General features: G+C 43.3%; 1 protein-coding gene across 6 annotated transcripts in view; it reads right to left on the reverse strand.

Moving 5' to 3' along the window:
- Positions 1–15412, reverse strand: part of TRIM13 (tripartite motif containing 13) — a 237204-nt gene that overhangs the window by 42897 nt on the left and 178895 nt on the right. The window lies entirely within an intron of this gene.

A 15412-nucleotide genomic window follows, 5' to 3' on the forward strand; every position in this document is an offset into this window, starting at 1 on the left:
AGTGTTGCAGGCAGCAGATCGCTCTCCATGGCGTCTCCATACTCTGTCACATGTGCTCAGTGTGAACCTGCTTTCATCTGTGAAAAGCACAGGGCGCCAGTGGCGACTTTGCCAATCCTGGTGTTCTGTGGCAAATGCCAAGTGTCCTGCACGGTGTTGGGCTGTGAGCATAACTCCCATATGTGGACTTCGGGCCCTCATACCACCCTCATGGAGTTGGTTCCTAACCGTTTGTGCAGACACATGCACATTTGTGGCCTGCTGGAGGTCATTTTGCAGGGCTCTGGCAGTGCTCCTCCTGTTCCTCCTTGCACAACGGAACGGCGGAGGTAGCGGTCCTGCTGCTTGGTTGTTGCCCTCCTACGGCCCCCTCCACGTCTCCAGGTGTACTGGCCTGTCTCCTGGTAGTGCCTCCAGCCTCTGGACACTACGCTGACAGACACAGGAAACCTTCTTGCCACAGCTCGCATTGATGTGCCATCCTGGATGAGCTGCACTACCTGAGCAACTTCTGTGGGTTGTAGAGTCCGTCTCATGCTACCACGAGTGTGAAAGCACAAGCAACATTCAAAAGTGACCAAAACATCAGCCAGAAAGCATTGGTACTGAGATGTGGTCTGTGGTCCCCACCTGCAGAACCACTGCTTTATTGAATGTGTCTTGATAATTGCCAATAATTTCCATCTATTGTCTATTCCATTTGCACAACAGCATGTGAAATTGATTGTCAATCAGTGTTGCTTCCTAAGTGAACAGTTTGATTTCACAGAAGTTTGATTTACTTGGAGTTATATTCTGTTGTTTAAGTGTTCCCTTTATTTTTTTGAGCAGTATATACAGTACAGACCAAAAGTTTGGACACACCTTCTCATTTAAAGATTTTTCTGTATTTTCATGACTATGAAAATTGTACATTCACACTGAAGGCATCAAAACTATGAATTAACACATGTGGAATTATATACTTAACAAAAAAGTGTGAAACAACTGAAAATATGTCTTATATTCCAGGTTCTTCAAAGTAGCCACCTTTTGCTTTGATGACTGCTTTGCACACTCTTGGCATTCTCTTGATGAGCTTCAAGAGGTAGTCACCGGAAATGGTTTTCACTTCACAGGTGTGCCCTGTCAGGTTTAATAAGTGGCATTTCTTGCCTTCTAAATGGGGTTGGGACCATCAGTTGTGTTGTGCAGAAGTCTGGTGGATACACAGCTGATAGTCCTACTGAATAGACTGTTAGAATTTGTATTATGGCAAGAAAAAAGCAGCTAAGTAAAGAAAAACGAGTGGCCATCATTACTTTAAGAAATGAAGGTCAGTCAGTGTGAAAAATTGGGAAAACTTTGAAAGTGTCCCCAAGTGCAGATGCAAAAACCATCAAGCGCTACAAAGAAACTGGCTCACAAGAGGACCGCCCCAGGAAAGGAAGACCAAGAGTCACCTCTGCTTCCGAGGATAACTTTATCCGAGTCACCATCCTCAGAAATCGCAGGTTAACAGCAGCTCAGATTAGAGACCAGGTCAATGCCACACAGAGTTCTAGCAGCAGACACATTTCTTCAACAACTGTTAAGAGGAGACTTTGTGCAGCAGGCCTTCATGGTAAAATAGCTGCCAGGAAACCACTGCTAAGGACAGGCAACAAGCAGAAGAGACTTGTTTGGGCTAAAGAACACAAGGAATGGTCATTAGACCAGTGGAAATCTGTGCTTTGGTCTGATGAGTCCATATTTGAGATCTTTGGTTCCAACCACCGTGTCTTTGTGCGACGCAGAAAAGGTGAACTGATGGACTCTACATGGCTGGTTCCCACCGTGAAGCATGGAGGAGGAGGTGTGATGGTGTGGGGGTGCTTTGCTGGTGACACTGTTGGGGATTTATTCAAAATTGAAGGCATACTGAACCAGCATGGCTAACACAGCATCTTGCAGCGGCATGCTATTCCATCCGGTTTGCGTTTAGTTGGACCATCATTTATTTTTCAACAGGATAATGACCCCAAACACACCTCCAGGCTGTGTAAGGGCTATTTGACCAAGAGAGAGAGTGATGGGGTGCTATGCAAGATGACCTGGCCTCCACAGTCACCAGACCTGAACCCAATCGAGATGGTTTGGGTGAGCTGGACCGCAGAGTGAAGGCAAAAGGGCCAACAAGTGCTAAGCATCTCTGGGAACTCCTTCAAGATTGTTGGAAGACCATTTCCGGTGACTACCTCTTGAAGCTCATCAAGAGAATGCAAGAGTGTGCAAAGCAGTCATCAAAGCAGAAGGTGGCTACTTTGAAGAACCTAGAATATAAGACATATTTTCATTTGTTTCACACTTTTTTGTTAAGTATATAATTCCACATGTGTTAATTCATAGTTTTGATGCCTTCAGTGTGAATGTACAATTTTCAAAGTCATGAAAATACAGAAAAATCTTAAAATGAGAAGGTGTGTCCAAACTTTTGGTCTGTACTGTATATATATATATATATATATATATATTATTATATTAATATATATATTATTATATACACACACATACATATATATTATGCAGATATATATTATGCATGCAGTTTTCCTTCCAACATTGTCTGAGACCCAACGATTCAAGTCTATGGGTGCGAGAAAAAAATAAATCAGATGGCACTTTAAAGAATCCATTTTTTTGCGCTGGCTGCCGCCATTTTGGGAATGTAAATTTCAATGTGACACAGAAATTACTAAGTCAGTATGTAAAACAGTAGGCATGTCACTGAAAGCACAGTGACCTGTCACAAGGCACAGATAGGAATACATTAATACATCATAAGAGCACAAGAGCACATGCATATCATTATGGCAGAACTGAAAATAAAGATTATAAAAGAACCACTGGACGGATTTCATCAACAAAGGTATCATTTTACTCAGTGTAACGGCGTCCACCTGATAGTGAATGTGGTTTAACAAGCACAATCCTGCTGACAGGTGCGCTTCAACTTTTTTCACAAAAATTTAACTTTAGACCCATTTTTTTTCCCGCAAGGGTAACAGGAAAAAATGGACCCCAAAATTTGTTGTGCGATTTCTCCTGAGCATGCAGATACCCCATACGTGGAGGAAAACCACTGTTTGGGTGCATGGCAGAGCTCGGAAGGGAAGGAGCGCCAATTGACTTTTTGAATGCAAAATTTGCTGGCTTGATTAGTTGACGCCATTTCGCCTTTTGAGAGCCCCTGATATGCCTAAACAGTGGAAACCCCCCACAAGTGACACCATGTTGGAAACTAGACTCCTCGGGGATCTCATCCAGTTGTGTGGTGAGCACCTTGAACAACTCCCAGGTGATTCACAGAAGTTAATATCGTTGAGCCATGAAAATAAGTAAAAAAATCACATTTTTCCCACAAAAACGTTTTTAGCCCCAAATTATGCATTTTTAAAGGGTAACAGGAGACATTGCACTGTGCAATTTCTCCTGAGTATGCTGATACCCAATATGTGGAGGAAAACTACTGTTGGGTGCACGGCAAGGCTCAGAAAGGAAGGAGTGAAGTTTTAGAATGCAGACTTTGATGGAATGGTCTGCGGGTGTCATGTCGCATTTGGAGGGCCCCTGATTGTCATGGGTGTGTCAAAGGTGACAGACAGTCGCCCTGCAGTGGGTTGCAGGAGATCTCTACTTTTGGAATTGCAGACAGCTCCTTAGATAAGAGGGTGTCTTTAGGACAGAGCGGCTAACTCTGGTGTGTCTGAGAGGGAGTCGACGGTTATACTCATTTCCACTTGTGAAGCTTAGCAGGAGCAGTACTTTGAGGCCATGTGCTTATTTGGAGTACATCTAAAGCTAAGCAGTTTTCCCCGTTTTGTCTACCCTTGTTGTCTATTGAGTTTAGCTGAGGTTGACTAGTGCTCATCTCCTCCCATCCTTATCCGTAGCCATACGCCAGGGAGAGTAGGGCGACATAGGGACGCTAGTTGAGACAGGGTGACGCCAGATCAGACAAGGAGGTCTCCACTTCCCCTTTTCCCTAGTGTCTGGGCTCCATTTCCCTTTTACCTCTGTGTTGCACTAAGTCCTTCCAACACCTGGCGTGACATTATAAAAAAGGGAACTGACTTTTTTTTTTGTGTGTGTGTGTTTTTGGGCATGCAACTTTTTATTTTTTTCCTTTCTCCTTTGGGTATTGGTTCAGTTGCAGAGCGGCTGCACAGGCCGTCTCTGGAGGTGAATGACCTCTGTGGTGAGGTACAGCAGCAGCATCAGCGGTTACAAGTCGCCAATATGGGGGTCTCTGCAGGTAGGCCTGTCCAGCCTGAACCCAAGGTTGCCCTTCCCGACAGGTTTTCAGGAGGTAGGGACAAGTTTTTTGCATTTAAGGAGGCATGCAAATTGTATTTTAAACTTTGTCCCTACTCCTCCGGTAATGAGGAGAAACAGGTTGGTATTGTGATCTCTCTATTGCAGAGCGATCTTCAGTCATGGGCGTTTTTGTTACCGCAGGACTCGGTTTATCTCCAATCTGCGGAGGGTTTTTTCGGAGCTTTGCCCCTCATCTATGATGACCCTGACCGAGTCGCCTTGGCTGAGTCTAGACTACATCGCCTTCAGCAAGGATTCGGTCAGTGGAAACATACAGTTCGGAATTCCGTAGATGGGCAATGGATTCCAAATGGAATGACTCAGCCCTTAGAAGTCAATTTTGTGCGGGGCTTACTGAAAGGTTGAAAGATGCCTTGGCTGTATATGAGACCCCTCAGTCCTTGGAGGCTGCCATGCCTTTGTCCATACATCTGGATAGATGCCTTCAGGATAGACGGGTGCGACCACCTTCTATGGGGCCTTATTGCCGGGGTTGTGTACCTCTGCCAGGGGAGCGGTCTTGGGGTGAACAAGAACTGGGGGAGGAACCCATGCAGTTAGGGGGTGTCTCTACATCATACATCTCCCCGATGCTTCACAAGAAAAAAGGCATATTTTTTTTGTGGTAAAAAGGGAAACTTTGTTGGGACCTGTCCTTCAATTCCTAAACAAAAGGAGACTCGATTAACTCTTGATAGTCTGGAGTTGGATAAACAAGGAGTGGATTTGTGGCCAAACTGCAGTTCCCGCTTTGTCCTGTCAGCAGAGGTGGTGCTAGGGAGAAAAACCGAAAAAATTTCTGTGACAGTGGAGCCGGAGTCAGCATGGTTGATGCCAAGTTTGTGAAAATTCATGGTTTTACTTGCTGTGCTTTAGCTGAACCTATTCCCATCTTTGCCATTGACTCGGCGCCACTTGCACAGAAAGCATTTACTCAGGTTGTCCATAATGTAAAACTTAGGGTGGGGCAATTTCATTGTGAAATCATCCCTTGCTATTTTCTGGACAATCTTCCCACTCCGATTGTCTTGGGTATACCGTGGCTTGTTAAACATAATCCGTTGGTGGATTGACAAACCGGGGAGATTACTACCATGAGAACTGTCAAGATATTTCCATTGCTACTGTCTCTATGGAAATATTACCTGCTTTTCTGTCTGGTTTTGAGGACATTTTCTGGGAAGGGGAGTCAGGATTTGCCTCCTCATTGTGCTTATGACTGTCCTATTAACCTGACCCCTGGAGCTAAACTACCAAAGTCCAGACTGTATAATTTTTCTGGCCCTGAGAGACAAGCCATGAAGGATTTCATTGTGGAAAGTCTGGAGAAGGGATATATCAGACCCTCATCTTCGCTCGTGGTGGCAGGGTTCTTCTTTGTGAAGAAAAAAGATGGCGGTCTATGTCCCTGTTTAGATTTCCGGGAATTAAATCAAATTACCATCCGTGATCCATACCCTCTTCCTCGGATTCCTGATTTGTTCAGCCAGGTTGTGGGAGCTAAGGTATTCTCCAAGTTGGATTTAAGGGGAGCCTACAATCTGTTTAGAATCAAAGAAGGGGACGAATGGAAGACAGCGGTCGTTACCCCGGAAGGACATTGAGAGTCTGGTTCTGCCTTTTGGTTTGACCAATGCACCTGCGGTATTCCAGCATTTCATAAATTATATTTTCCATCATTTGGTGGGGAGGTTTGTGGTGGTCTATCTGGACGATATTTTGGTTTATTCACCTGATTTTGAGACTCATCGGGGGCATGTTAAGCAGATGCTTCAGATATTAAAGGAAAACAAACTTTATGCCAAACTAGAAAAATGTGTTTTCGCTGTTCAGGAGGTGCAATTTTTGGGATATTTGTTGTCATCTTCAGGTTTTCGGATAGATCCGGAGAAGATCTGTGCAGTTCTTGACTGGGAATGTCCCGAGAACCTGAAGGCTCTACAACGTTTTCTGGGTTTTACAAATTTTTACAGGAAATTCATCCAATATTACTCTGTTATAGTGAAACCCCTTACTGACATGACTATGAAGGGGTCTGATTTTTCCAAATGGTCGGATGCTTCCCTCCAGGATTTTTCTTCCTTAAAGAATCATTTTTCCACTGCACCTATACTCAGTCAACCAGATGTTCCTCAATCCTTTATTGTGGAGGTCGATGCGGCGGATGTGGGGGTTGGGGCTGTGTTGTCTCAAGGTTCGTCCCCTGGTAAATGTCTTCCATGCTCCTTCTTTTCTAAAAAAATGTGTTTGGCTGAGAGAAATTATGACGTGGGTAATAGGGAACTTTTGGCGATCAAATTGGCGTCCGAGGAATGGCGACACTGGTTGGAGGGGGCTGTCCATTCTATTACTGTTATTACTGACCATAAGAAACTGTCATATCTCCAGTCAGCTAAACGTCTCAACCCTGGGCAAGCCAGATGGTCCCTGTTTTTTACTAGGTTCAATTTTGTTGTCACTTTTCGTCCAGGGGTCAAAAATGTCAAGACTGATGCTTTGTCCTGGATCTTCCCTGGTGGTGGTGACCATGAGAACCCTGCCACGATATTACAGAAAGGGGTAGTCATTTTGGCTTTTTATCCTGAACTGGAGGGTGAGGTGTTGGAGGCTCAGGGGGACGCCCCTGCCCCCTGCCCTTCAGGAAAGTTATTTGTACCATCTGATCTGCGTCGCAAAGTAATCAAGGAACATCATAACTCTGTGCTTGCTGGGCATCCAGGTGGTAAGGCAACCGCGGACCTCTTCTCTCGTTTTTGGTGGCCGGCGTTGCATCAGGATGTAATTGAACATGTAGTGGCTTGTAATATTTGCGCACGTACTAACGTTTCGCATACCTGTCCGTCTGGTACTCTTCTTCCGCTACCTATCCATAGCAGGCCATGGACACACTTGTCCATGGATTTTATTACTGACCTACCGGTTTCTGCAGGCAAAACAGTGGTTTTGGTCATAGTAAATAGGTTCAGTAAAATGGTTCACTTCGTCGCATTTCCTGCACTTCCCAATGCCAAGGCACTTGCTCAGGTGTTCATAAATGAGATTGGGAAGCTTCACGGGGTTCCCTCCGATATGGTGTCTAATCAGGGGACCCAGTTTGTTTCCAAGCTCTGTAAGGCATTCTGTTCTCAAGTGGGGGTGCAGCTGTCCTTTTCCGCTGCCTTCCACCTGCAGTCGAATGGTCAGACCGAACATGTCAATCAGAACTTGGAGACATACCTCAGGTGTTTTGTCTCCAAAAATCAGGAGGATTGGGCATCCTATTTACAGCTGGTATAATTTGCCATCAATAATCATCGTCAAGAATCCACTGGCAGGTCACCTTTCTTCAGTGGATACGGTTATCATCCACAGTTTGGTACCTTCAGTGGGGGAGGAGCTTCAGGAGTTCCTGAGGAGGAACCGTTTGCTTCGTCGCTCTCCTCGGTATGGCAGGGTGTTCTGTGTAATTTAAAGACCATGGGAGACAGGTATAAACGTATGGCTGACAGAAAACGCTTGCCAGGTCTGGACCTGAATGTGAATTACTTTATGTGGTTGTCTACTAGGAATATAAGATTGAAAGTTCCTTCTTGGAAGCTGGGACCTAGGTTTATTGGTCCCTATAAAATAAATGTAGTCATTAACTCAGCTGCGTTTAGTCTTGAACTTCCTCAGGCCTTAAGGTCCACAATGTATTCCACAGGTCCTTATTCAAAAGGCATGTGGAACCCCTTGAGCCCTCACCTCTTCCACCGCCCCCCGTAATGGTTGATGGTAATCTGGAGTTTGAGATTTCGAAGATTGTAGATTCTCATCTACAACATGGTTCTCTACAATACTTGGTGCACTGTAAAGGCTATGGTCCAGAGGAGAGGATGTGGGATTCAGCGTCAGAGGTGAACGCTCTCAGATTGGTTCGTTCATTCCACACCTCTTCCTGAGAAACCCGGTCCTGAGTGTCCGGGCGCCACTCTTAGAGAGAGGGGGGGGTACTGTCACAGGTGTGTCAGAGGTGACAGACAGTCGCCCTGCAGTGGGATGCAGGAGATCTCTACGTTTGGCATTGCAGACACCTCCTTAGATAAGAGGCTGTCTTTAGGACCGAGCGGCTAACTCTCCCTTGTTAATTAGCTCTCTGGCCTGGGTGTATATATACCTGGTGTGTCTGAGAGTGAGTCGCCGGTTATACTCATTTCTACTTGTGAAGCTTAGCAGGAGCAGTACGTTGAGGCCGTGTGCTTATTTGGAGTTCATCTAAAGCTAAGGCATTTTCCCCCTGTTTTGTCTACCCTTGTTGTCTATAGAGTTTAGCGGAGGTTGACTAGTGCTCAACTCCTCCCATCCCTAGCCGTCGCCATATGCCAGGGAGAGTAGGGCGAGGCACGCGGGCGCCGATTGCCGAAGAGGCAATATAGGGACGCTAGTTGAGACAGGGTGACACCAGATTAGACAAGGAGGTCTCCACTTCCCCTTTTCCCTAGTGTCTGGGCTCCCTTTCGCTTTTCCCTCTGTGTTACACTAAGTCTTTTCCACACCTGGCTTGACCCTGATGTGCCTAAACAGTGGAAACCCCCGACAATTGACCCCATTTTGGAAACTAGACACCTAAAGGAATTTATCTAGACATGTGGTGAGCACCTTGAACACCCCCCCCAGGTGCTTCACAGAATTTTACAACTTTAATCTGTAAAAATATATATTTTTCCCACAGAAATTTTGTTTTAGCCCCAAATTTTTTCAATTTCACAAGAATAACAGGAGAAAATGGACGCCAAAATTTGTTGTGCAATTTCTCCTGAATTCACAGATACGCCATATGTGGTTGAAAACTACTTTTGATTCACAGTGCAAAGCTCAGAAGGGAAGAAGAGCCATATTGCAATCCAGATTTTGCTGGACTAGTTTGAGGGTGCCATGTCACATTGGCAGTCCCCCTGAGGTGCCAGAACAACAGAAACCCCCCCATATGTGACCTCATTATACAAACTACACCCCCTTATAAATTGATCTAGGGGTGCAGTGATCATATTGACACCACCTATGCCTCAGAATTTTATACCATTGGGCAGGGGAAGAAATAATAAATTACATTTTTACCACTAAAATGTTGTTTTAGCCTTAAGTTTTTAATTTTTCTAAGGGCTAATATGAGAATTTTTTACAAAAAACTGAGGTACATTTTTTCCTGAGTGTGCCAATACATGTAAATCGGGAAATACGTTTCAGGCGCAGTGCAAAGCTCAGAAGGGAAGGAGCGCCATACTATAGTGAAGATTTTCCTGCTATGGTTTGTGAGTGCTGACCCACTGGAAGAGCCCCTGAGGTTCCAGAACAGCAGAACCCCCTATAATAGACCCCATTTTACAAACTACACCTCTCTGTGAATTCATCTAGGGATGCAGTGATCATATTGACAAAACAGGTGTGTCATAGAATTTTATACCATTGGGCAATGAAGAAAAAAATATTTACATTTTTACCACCAAAATTTTGTTTTTGCCCCAGATTTTACATTTTCACACTGGGAAATGGGTAAAAATGGCACAAAAACTTGTCCCACAATTTCTGCTAAATGTAGAAATACCCATATGTGGCTGTACAGTACTGTTTAGCCACACCGCGAGACTCGTGAGAGACTGAGTGCTATTTGCCTCCTTGAGCGCAGATTTTTCTAGAATAGTTTGCAGACTCCATATACAGAGCCCCTAACCCCCCTCAAGTGACCTAAAGTTTGGAAATTATACCCCTTTGGGAATTTATCTACAGGTGTAGTGACAATTTTGACTCCATGGGTGTTTTCCAGAAACAAGCAGTAGTGGAATGTTGCTGAGTGAAAATTGGAAACTGCCGTTGTAGTGACCAGTACGTTGTGCCTCATGCTTCTGGAGACATGCACCTGTAAATTAGGCGAGCTCTAACCGCTACAAAAATGCTAAACATGTGGACACTAAATGGTTTAGGCACACTGTGGAGGCTCAGAAGGAAGGGGGACATTCGGATTTTGAAGTGCAGCATTTTTTTTAGGGGAGCAGAGGCCATTTTGCGTTTCCAGAGCCTTTGTACTATCAGAAACGTGGAAGCCCCTATATTTTCGATGACAGACCTGAGTTGTTGTTTTTTTTTCCTGTGGATTGATTTGAAGCTTTTGTTGGGAACATTTTACATAACATTTGGGATTTATCCTGTGCTCTCGCTGAACACTTTCATCGGGGCTTCCATCTAAACCTCAGAATTACGTGACTCAAATGAAACCCCTGAGGAATTCATTCGCTATAATGAGGCAGCAGAGTTACTCTGGACTCTGTCTGGCCTTTTTTTGGCCGTTGTTCAGTAGTGTCTTTTTACCCCAGAGGTGCACAAAACTGTGGCCAATGGCACTTTTATGCACGCCTAAAAATACGGACACCGCCGGATCACCGGTCAGACTGCGTCCACGGTGCCTCCATCTGCCTCATAGGGAATCTTCCGCTGGGGGCTCTGTCTGAATCACATATTTCAGAGATTTACACGAAAACTCCAGTGTAAGCGCTCAGCATATACTGCGATCTTTGGGAGGCAGAATGAACAAATTAACGCTGTTCCTCGTGCGGTTTCCCTGACGAAGGGAAACACCGAAACGCGCGTCGGGGCATCCATATCCCTGCTCCGCACGTGCCGACCCCAGACGGACCTATTACTCCTTGGCTACCCCCTGACTGTTCCGTGCTGAAGCCTGACATCCCTGGTACATATACAATGGTGACTCTAGCAAGTCACTCCTAGCTCTATTCAGTACATGATAGGGTATTTACATCCAGCACGTATAGGACAGTGTGGGTAATCTTGCATATATGCTGTACTATAAAACTATTTATCTATAGATTACCCTCTCTGCAAATTCCATAGAGAGGATAAATAACAGAATCTTTTGTATGGCGATTACCTTTTGTGTATTTGGACATTTTCTCTATATCTATATATATATATCTCTATCTATCTATCTATCTATCTATCTATCTATCTATCTATCTATCTACACACACACATACATATATAATTGAATACTTGTTGTGTCCTGAATTGGGTCTGCCGTGTGTAGAGGGTTGTTGCGGTTTTTTACCGCCTCATTCTTTTTCCGCACTGATTCCTTTATCTGTCTGACCATTTATGTATTAATTAATAAATTTTGATATATACTATTTTTGCAATACTATGGGCTCCTTTTTCGTTTCTTTCTGGTTTGGTTTGTGAATTTATGGCGATGGAGCCTTATGATGTCCGTAATAGGGTAGTATTGAATACAGTAATCACTTAGGTCTATAATATTTGATATGATATATACTACCTGGTCATGATTAGTATGTATTATGGTATAAGTAATTAGACTACTTTATTCTTAGGGTTGGTACGATTACATAGATTCCATATTTATATGGGGGTTTTTACGTTTTGCTGCACAAAAACACGCTTTTTTTCGCAAAAAATAGTTTTTGCATCCCCATATTTTGAGAGCTATAATTTTTCCATATTTCATTCGACAGTCATGTGAGGGCTTGTTTTTTGTGGATGATTTGATATTTTTATTGGTACCATTTTTGGGCACATGACATTTTTTGATCGTTTTCTATTCAGATTTTTGGGAGGCAGAATGAACAAAAACCAACAATTCAGGAATTGTTTTTTTTTTTTTTGTCGTTCCGTTTGTGGTAAAATTGATAAGGCAGCTTTATTCTTCGGGTCAGTATGTTTACAGTGATACTACATTTATATTTTTTTATGTTTTGGCGCTTTTACACAAACTATTTTATAGAAAAAAATATTTTTGCGTTGCTTTATTCTGAGAGTTTTAACTTTATTTTTCTGCTGATCAAGCTGAATGGCAGCTTTTTATTTGCAGGACAAGATGACGTTTTCAGCGGTACCATTTTTATTTACATTCGTCTTTTGGATCGTGTTTTATTCCACTTTTTGTTTGGCGGTATGATAAAGCATAATTTTGTGTTCGTTTTTTACGGTGTTCACTAAAGAAGTTAACTTGTAGGACAGTTTTATAAGTTGGCTCATTCCAGACATGGCTATACCAAATGTGTACTTTTTTAAATTTATCTTTTCATAAAAATATTTATTTATGTGTACAATATATATTATTTTCTTACTTTTCTACTTTGTCCCACCATGGAACTTCACTTTTTTCAGGTTGATCGCTTGTATAGTATAGGAATGCAGCATTCCGATCCTATACAAACGGTCAGCGCTGCACTGACAAACTTGCTAGATCATGCACTGCGCATGATCTACCAAGTTTGCTAGCTCTGGTCACCCGGATGTAGTCACCGGGTCACCATAGCAACGATCGGGCCCCGCGATGACATCATGGAGGCTCCGACCCAAGAGCAGAGGGGCTTCTGTCCCTGTCAGCTCTCTAAATGCTGCAATTGCAGATTTAGGGGGTTAAAGTGCCGGAAGTGGTGCGGGCATCACTCCTGGCACAGAGTGCCGGATGTCAGCTGTCAGAAGCAGTTGATACCCGGTGGTAAGTACCTATTGACCTGGACGTATGGATATGGCTAAGGTTGTGAAGGGGTTAAAGCTACTGCTGTGAAAAACAAACAAACAACGGATCGCACATGGATAAGTGAGAAAAAAAAATGATTCCACTTTTCTGGATAAAACTCTGAATGATCTTTTATATATTCATGTAAACCTACTTTAAGGATCACTGTGCGGTTGCCGTGGCAGTTAGAGGCTGCTAGCAACTCCTGCAAATCAGATCACACGCACCCATTCAAGTCTATGGGTCCGTGTAAAACATTGGACTGCACTCACATGGCATCTGAGCGCAGTCCAATTTACACGGACACAGACAATGGAGAAATTCTGTTTTTCCATCTTCTCTGCACCTGTGATAGGATTCTTTCAGCTGAGAGAATCGGATCACAGTAAACGGACGACACTGATCAGAGTTTGAGCTGAGTGTCATTACCATAATCGCTCCGATTCTCTTGGAATCTATTCAGCTATTCACATGTCCAATTTTTTTTTTTTGCAGACCACGTATGTATATATATATATATATATATATATATATATATATATATATATATATATATATATATATATATAAAAAAAAAATCACGGGAGACATGACTGCCTTTGATCAGAGTTGCGGATCAAAAATTACCAATACAAATCTATGGATCCATAAAAATAAGACAGCACATGGATGGCATCAGAGTACAATCCATGAGCTGATCGTGACCAACATTGTAAAGTATAGGAGAAGCGTTGCAATTTTTTTTTTTTTTTCCTTACGTGAAAAATCACTGATGAAACTGTTGGGAAACTTTAACACTGATGAAACTTGGACTATTTATTCTGTACGTGAAAAATCACAGATGTCTAAATGAGACATGACTTTCGGTGGAAAAAAAAAATGTGTCTGGGTCATGTGATACATACAAGCACACAGTATGTTCCTGTAGTTATGAGAATTCAGTCTTGTGCTATCATGCATTTGCTCAAATCTGTACAAGAACAGTTTTAACCAAACAAAAAAATGAATGGGATGAGCAGACATCTTAATTGGTACAGAAAATTGTGCATTTAACTATACAATAACCTTTAGCTACCAAAACCTTTCGTAGAACTTTCAAGGATAGGTTGACTCCTTGCGTATTTAGTGCTGAATATAAATATAGTTTTTTTGCTGCATGGTTGTATATAATAAGGCACTTGCGTTCTTTGTACAGAATCGTCTAGGACATCTATGTCAAACTCTGGCCCGCAGGGTGATTATATTTGGCCCGCGACACCAGAACCGCGACCCCAACATGGGGCCCATCACTCTGGACGGAGGACTACGTGGGGCCCATCACTCTGGACGGAGGACTACGTGGGGCCCATTATACTGTATACTGGTTGACCCGTGACTTTGTCCAAGTTTTTAATTTCTGTGTGTGTTTGACAGATATGTGGTATGAATTTTTCCACAGCCAATGCAATGTCTGAACCCAGACTAAAAGGAACACTTAGTGCTTGTTCACACTTATTTTTTCTGTGGAAAAAAAGACTGCACTTTACAACACCACAAAGTGAATGAGATTTCTGACATCTCATGCTAATTATTTTTATCTTGAAGATTTTAACCTTCAAAAGAAGTTTTTTTTTCTTCTTCAAATCTGCTTTCAACATTTTTGCAGTACTTTTTGCCCAAATGAATGGGGGGTGGTCAGTAATCCAAGTAAAAATGCTTAAAAAAACTTGCATATTTTACACCTTTTTCCTGCTAAGGCTATGTGCCCACGATGCAGAAATGAAGCAGAAAATTTCTGCATCTCCCTGGCAGAAAAAACGCATGCGGATTGTACATGCGTTTTTCCTGCGTAATACATGCGGATTCACATGCGTTTCCGCATGCGGATTGACAAGCGCTTTCCAGGCGATTTTAGCATCACTTTGAAAGTGCTTGACAACTAGGTCACACTATATAAATCCATGCAAACAGTATGGATTTATATAGTGTGACCTTTAAATGGTTAAAAATAAAAAAAATAAACCTGATACTTACCTTCCGATGGCCCGGGGTGTGCTGCTGGGCTCGTTCCTGGCTGCCGGGATATCGCGATGCCGTGTACTGAAGGACCTACCGTCACATGACTTTGACGTCACCGCAGGTCCTACAGTCCAACGCGATGTGCTGGCAAAGGATAAGGAGCGCAGCGCGGGCCATCAGAAGGTAAGTATAATCTTTATTTTATTCTTTTTTTTTTTTACAGTTTCTATGGTACCTGGGTGTGGAGGAGAGTCTTCTCTTCTCCGCACCCGGGTAGCATCCGCACATTAGAACGCGCCAGTTACGCAAGTACAGATGCAGTCTTGCGTTATTGGCGCGTTCTAATGCAAGTCAATGGCGGCGAAAACGCTGCGCTTCCGCAAAATTAATGGACATGCTGCGGATTTTTGAGCGCAGCATAAACGCTGCGGAAAAATCCGCAGCAGGGGCATTGAAAGTGCGGAATTCATAGGGGACCATGGCAGAAGGCTTACCATGCGTTTACGCTGCGGAAATTTCCGCACCAAAAACGCATGAAATACGCATCGTAGGCACACAGCCTTAAAG

The sequence above is a fragment of the Phyllobates terribilis genome, unplaced genomic scaffold (assembly GCF_046119375.1).
Source record: "Phyllobates terribilis strain yellow unplaced genomic scaffold, ASM4611937v1 Scaffold_2__4_contigs__length_985480577, whole genome shotgun sequence".
In the NCBI taxonomy this organism is placed as follows: domain Eukaryota; kingdom Metazoa; phylum Chordata; class Amphibia; order Anura; family Dendrobatidae; genus Phyllobates; species Phyllobates terribilis.